Raw genomic sequence first — 6,998 nt, 5'->3', positions numbered from 1 at the left:
GTTTTCTTGTCACCCATACAGATTTCCAGGAAAAAATATTGATACAATCAGACTCACTTTTTAAAACACCTCGTAGAATTGGAACTAGAAGATGTGCGTTCATGAAAATTACACATCTGTTATAGAATCTCAGGTAGATCGATATAGTGAAAACCGTTTTCTTGTCACCCATACAGATTTCCAGGAAAAAATATTGACACAATCAGATTCACTTTTTAAACACCTTGTAGAATTGGAAGCAGAAGATGTGCGTTCATAAAAATTACACATCTGTTATAGAATCTCAGGTAGATCGATATAGTGAAAACCGTTTTCTTGTCATCCATACAGATTTCCAGGAAAAAATATTGATACAATCAGACTCACTTTTTAAAACACCTCGTAGAATTGGAACTAGAAGATGTGCGTTCATGAAAATTACACAACTGTTATAGAATCTTAGTTAGATCGATATGGTGTAAATCGTTTTCTTGTCACCCATACAGATTTCCAGGAAAAAATATTGAAACAATCAGAATCACTTTTTAAAACACCTCGTAGAATTATATGTGCGTTCATGAAAATTACACAACTGTTATAGAATCTTAGTTAGATCGATATGGTGTAAATCTGTATGGGTGACATGAAAACAATTTTCAATATATAGATCTACCTTAGATTCTATAACAGTTGTGTGATTCTCATGAACGCTCATCTTCTAGTTCCTATTCTACAAGGTGTTTTAAAAAGTGAGTCTGATTGTTTCAATATATTTTCCTGGAAATCTGTATGTGTGACAAGAAAACGGTTTACACTATATCAATCTAACTAAGATTCTATAACAGTTGTGTAATTTTCATGAACGCACATCTCCTAGTTCCAATTCTACAAGGTGTTTTAAAAAGTGAGTCTGATTGTTTCAATATTTTTTCCTGAAAATCTGTATGGGTGACAAGAAAACAGTTTTCACTATATCGATCTACCTAAGATTCTATAACAGTTGTGTAATTTTCATTAACGCACATCTCCTAGTTCCAATTCTACAAGGTGTTTTAAAAAGTGAGTCTGATTGTTTCAATATTTTTTCCTGGAAATCTGTATGTGTGACAAGAAAACGGTTTACACTATATCAATCTACCTAAGATTCTATAACAGTTGTGTGATTTTCATGAACGCACATCTTCTAGTTCCAATTCTACAAGGTGTTTTCAAAAGTGAGTCTGATTGTTTCAATATTTTTTCCTGGAAATCTGTATGGGTGACAAGGAAACGGTTTTCACTATATCGATCTACCGAAGATTTCATAACAGGTATGTAATTTTTTTTGAACGCACATCTTCTAGTTTCAGTTCTACAAGGTGTTTTAAAAAGTGAGTCTGATTGTTTCAATATATTTTCCTGGAAATCTGTATGGGTGACAAGAAAACGGTTTACACTATATCGATCTTACTAAGATTCTATAACAGTTGTTTAATTTCCATGAACGCACATTTTCTTGTTCCAATTCTACAAGGTGTTTCAAAAAGTGAGTCTGATTGTTTCAATATTTTTTCCTGAAAATCTGTATGGGTGACAAGAAAACGGTTTACACTATATCAATCTAACTAAGATTCTATAACAGTTGTGTGATTTTCATGAACGCACATCTTCTAGTTCCAATTCTACAAGGTGTTTTAAAAAGTGAGTCTGATTGTTTCAATATTTTTTCCTGGAAATCTGTATGGGTGACAAGGAAACGGTTTTCACTATATCGATCTACCTAAGATTCTATAACAGTTGTGTAATTTTCATTAACGCACATCTCCTTGTTCCAATTCTACAGGGTGTTTTAAAAAGTGAGTCTGATTGTTTCAATATTTTTTCCTGGAAATCTGTATGTGTGACAAGAAAACGGTTTACACTATATCAATCTAACTAAGATTCTATAACAGTTGTGTGATTTTCATGAACGCACATCTTCTAGTTCCAATTCTACAAGGTGTTTTCAAAAGTGAGTCTGATTGTTTCAATATTTTTTACTGGATATCTGTATGGGTGACAAGGAAACGGTTTTCACTATATCGATCTACCGAAGATTTCATAACAGTTATGTAATTTTCATGAACGCACATCTTCTAGTTCCAATTCTACAAGGTGTTTTAAAAAGTGAGTCTGATTGTTTCAATATTTTTTCCTGGAAATCTGTATGGGTGACAAGAAAACAGTTTTCACTATATCGATCTACCTGAGATTCTATAACAGATGTGTAATTTTCATGAACGCACATCTTCTGGTTCCAATTCTACAAGGTGTTTTAAAAAGTGAGTCTGATTGTTTCAATATTTTTTCCTGGAAATCTGTATGGGTGACAAGAAAACAGTTTTCACTATATCGATCTACCTGAGATTCTATAACAGATGTGTAATTTTCATGAACGCACATCTCCTAGTTCCAATTCTACAAGGTGTTTTAAAAAGTTAGTCTGATTGTTTCAATATTTTTTCCTGGAAATCTGTATGGGTGACAAGAAAACAGTTTTCGCTATATCGATCTACCTGAGATTCTATAACAGATGTGTAATTTTCATGAACGCACATCTCCTAGTTCCAATTCTACAAGGTGTTTTAAAAAGTGAGTCTGATTGTTTCAATATTTTTTCCTGGAAATCTGTATGGGTGACAAGAAAACGGTTTATACTATATCGATCTTACTAAGATTCTATAACAGTTGTGTAATTTTCATGAACGCACATCTTCTTGTTCCAATTCTACAAGGTGTTTTAAAAAGTGAGTCTGATTGTTTCAATATATTTTCCTGGAAATCTGTATGGGTGACAAGAAAACGGTTTACACTATATCAATCTAACTAAGATTCTATAACAGTTGTGTGATTTTCATGAACGCACATCTCCTAGTTCCAATTCTACAAGGTGTTTTAAAAAGTGAGTCTGATTGTTTCAATATTTTTTCCTGGAAATCTGTATGGGTGACAAGAAAACAGTTTTCACTATATCGATCTACCTGCGATTCTATAACAGATGTGTAATTTTCATGAACGCACATCTTCTGGTTCCAATTCTACAAGGAATCTCAAAAAATGAGTCTGATTGTTGCAACAATTTTTTTCTCGAAATCTGTATGGGTGACAAGAAAACAGTTCTCACTATGTCAATCTACCCAAGATTCTATAACAGTTATGTGATTTTCATGAACGCACATCTTCTGGTTCCAATTCTACAAGGAATCTCAAAAAATGAGTCTGTCTGTTGCAACACTTTTTTATCGAAATCTGTATGGGTGACAAGAAAACAGTTTTCACTATATCGATCTACCCAAGATTTCATAACAGTTATGTAATTTTCATGAACGCACATCTTCTAGTTCCAATTCTACAAGGTGTTTTAAAAAGTGAGTCTGATTGTTTCAATATTTTTTCCTGAAAATCTGTATGGGTGACAAGAAAACGGTTTACACTATATCGATCTTACTAAGATTCTATTACAGTTGTGTGATTTTCATGAACGCACATCTCCTAGTTCCAATTCTACAAGGTGTTTTAAAAAGTGAGTCTGATTGTTTCAATATTTTTTCCTGGAAATCTGTATGGGTGACAAGAAAACGGTTTACACTATATCAATCTAACTAAGATTCTATAACAGTTGTGTAATTTTCATTAACGCACATCTCCTATTTCCAATTCTACAAGGTGTTTTAAAAAGTGAGTCTGATTGTTTCAATATTTTTTCCTGGAAATCTGTATGGGTGACAAGAAAACGGTTTACACTATATCAATCTAACTAAGATTCTATAACAGTTATGTGATTTTCATGAACGCACATCTTCTAGTTCCAATTCTACAAGGTGTTTTCAAAAGTGAGTCTGATTGTTTCAATATTTTTTCCTGGAAATCTGTATGGGTGACAAGGAAACGGTTTTCACTATATCAATCTACCGAAGATTTCATAACAGTTATGTAATTTCCATGAACGCACATCTTCTGGTTCCAATTCTACAAGGAACCTCAAAAAATGAGTCTGATTGTTGCAACAATTTTTTTCTCGAAAACTGTATGGGTGACATGAAAACAGTTTTCACTATATAGATCTACCTAAGATTCTATAACAGTTGTGTAATTCTCATGAACGCACATCTTCTGTTCCAATTCTTCAAGGTGTTTTAGAAAGTGGGTCTGATTGTTTCAATATTTTTTCCTAGAAATCTGTATGGGTGACAAGAAAACGGTTTTCACTATATCGATCTACCCAAGATTCTATAACAGTTATGTAGTTTTCATGAACGCACATCTTTTGGTTCCAATTCTACAAGGAATCTCAAAAAATGAGTCTGATTGTTTCAACATTTTTGTTTTCGAAATCTCTTCGGGTGAGAAGAAAATTGTTATCACTACGTCAATCTACCCAAGATTCCATAAGACTTATGCGATTTTTATGCACGCACATCATCTGGTTTCAATTCTACAAGGGGTTGAAAAAGTTAGTTTGATCGTTTCAACAATTTTATTCTCGAATTCCGTATGGGTAACAAAAAAACGGTTTTCACTGTGTTGATCTATTCAAAATTCTATAAGAGTTGTGTGATTTTCATGAATACAAGGAATCTCAAAAAATGAGTCTGATTGTTTCAACAATTTCTTTTTCGAAATCTGTTTAGATAACAAGAAAACTGTTATCACCAAGTTAATCTTCTCAAGAAACTATGGAAGTTGTGTGATTTTGATGGACGCACATCATCGGATATCATTTCTATATGGGGTGTTGGAAAGTAAGTCTAATATTTTCAATTTTATTTTTCCCTTAATCTGTATTGTTGATGAGAAAAGGATTATCAACGCCTCAATCTACTCAAGACTCTATAAAAATGTTAAACACCAAATAGTCTCAATAATTTCACGTTCAACCTATAGTGAATAGGTATTTCCAGTCACAGATATTAGTACGGGTGCTAATAATTTTGTATCCCAACCACAGATTTTTATTTTCCTCTACGTCGGCATGTGTGGCCAGAAATCTGTGGATAACTTCACGCTAATTTTTCCTATTCATAAATGTATGTAAAAATTTAAGTTTGATCAACTAGTCTATGAACGTAGTGATTTTGCGGGGGATCCTGTACTATTAGAATGATTAACACCATAAATGGATAGGTTTTCGAGACTACAAATTAAAATGACAGTAAGATCACTTTGAACAAATTTTATTGAAGCGTGCTCGCCTAATGTACTAAAGAATAAGCTAAGTTTTGTTCAGAATTGAGAATGAATTTTAGTGAAAATAAATTATATCTACCTCCTCACCGGATATAGTTATCAATTATAATTTATATTGAACTCGTATTTAATATATAGTTTTCCTAAAACTTGATCTGTAAACTTACCAACAAAATGAATACTTATATACCTACTTTACACACACGTTTTTTAATATTGATTTATTAATTATTCAATTTTTTCACTGTTATTGTATTAATAATGATAATACATATCATGTAATTATGACAACAAAAATTAATTATCACTCCGGGGCGACTTGATTGATTTCAGTGGCGCATTTGCTTTTTCAGCTGCAAGAAAACCTGCAGCACCACATCATCTGAAGATATTGATCAATATTATATATTTTTATATCATATAATTCATAATTGTAGCCCGTTTCCTTTCTTCAAAATTGGGAATTTGTTCAATTATTCTTTCATGACATTTTAATTATTCTTCCTTTATATTATTGGGAAAAATAATTTTGAATTATCGCTTCCTCCTTTGACACTAGCCGAACATAGGGCAGCAATGAATGCAGATTTATTGCCCTTTGATTTCTATTTTGGGGGATACTTCAATGGTAAAAATTTTAGAATTCAATCAGCGACAAAGAATTTTTGTAGAATGGCTTCGGAAATGCTTCACAATATGAGACAACATTGCGAACAAAATCATCAGTATAGAATGGCCGCAGGTAATGATGGTTATAACTTTGAACATTCAATCAATTCATATGACGAGAACCTGTCATTGGCATCGCTTTAGGCTTTACCAAACAAAGATTGAACACCTGGATGGCAAGAAGATTTATGGACTTATGGCAGAATCTTCCAGGAGTGGCTCACTCTAAGGTGTTTATTCACCCTTCAAGCAAAGTCCAGTTATTGGACTACAGTAGGGATGAACTACGATGTCTAACAGGCCTTCTTACAGGTCACTATCATTTGAATCATCATGGAGAGACTCGGACTGTCGGAAGACAGTGTGTGTCGCTCTGTTTGGAAAATAATGAAACAGCAGAGCACATACTTTGTGCCTGCCCCGCTGGGGACCGAATCAGGTTTTTAGAGTTCGGCAGAGCCGTACTCTTACCTTCTGACCTGAAAGACCACTCAGCATACAAACTAATCGGCTTCGTTGAGAAGTTGGGTTTATTTGGTCGAGTGTGAATGGGTGTGAACCTTGCAGGTTGCGGTGGAGAGTCGAATAAACCCACTCACTTTGGACCTAACCTAATTTAACCTAAGCATTCAAACGAATTCAAATTTCACAACGAAATTTTCTACTAAATTCTTGGGCGGAATTTTGAATTTCCAAGACAAGCGTCAAGATAATTTCAAATTCTTGAAGACATCTTATTCGAACCTCCTGCCATTGAAAAATTTGAGAGTGATTGTTATACTCGCCTGTAGATGGAAGTGGTGGAGTCAAAAATACTACAAAACAGTGTCTCCCTTGAATAAAAATTGACGGGTCATTCCGTTCTCATAGAATATTATCGTAGTTCCTGATAACATCCTGTATACTGACACTGTAGAATTGTAGCCTCTGGCGTAAGTAAATTCAACGGAAATATTTATTCTACACAAGAACTGTGGCACTCTTCTTGACTCAGGTTTCACCAACCAAGTTGCATCACCATGAGAAGAGTGTGGAATAAACTTCCATGTTAGAACTCTCCTTGGTCACGCCTGAAGAAGCTACTGTATAGTGAAACACGTGTTGTTGAATATCTCACAATAAACTATTCATTACTCTAATACATT

This window comes from Leptinotarsa decemlineata, unplaced genomic scaffold (assembly GCF_025532065.1).
Source record: "Leptinotarsa decemlineata unplaced genomic scaffold, Ldec_3_MD MMD2_tig00000199_RagTag_RagTag, whole genome shotgun sequence".
NCBI classification, from domain to species: Eukaryota; Metazoa; Arthropoda; class Insecta; order Coleoptera; family Chrysomelidae; genus Leptinotarsa; species Leptinotarsa decemlineata.
Note: the sequence above shows the minus strand (reverse complement) of the source record.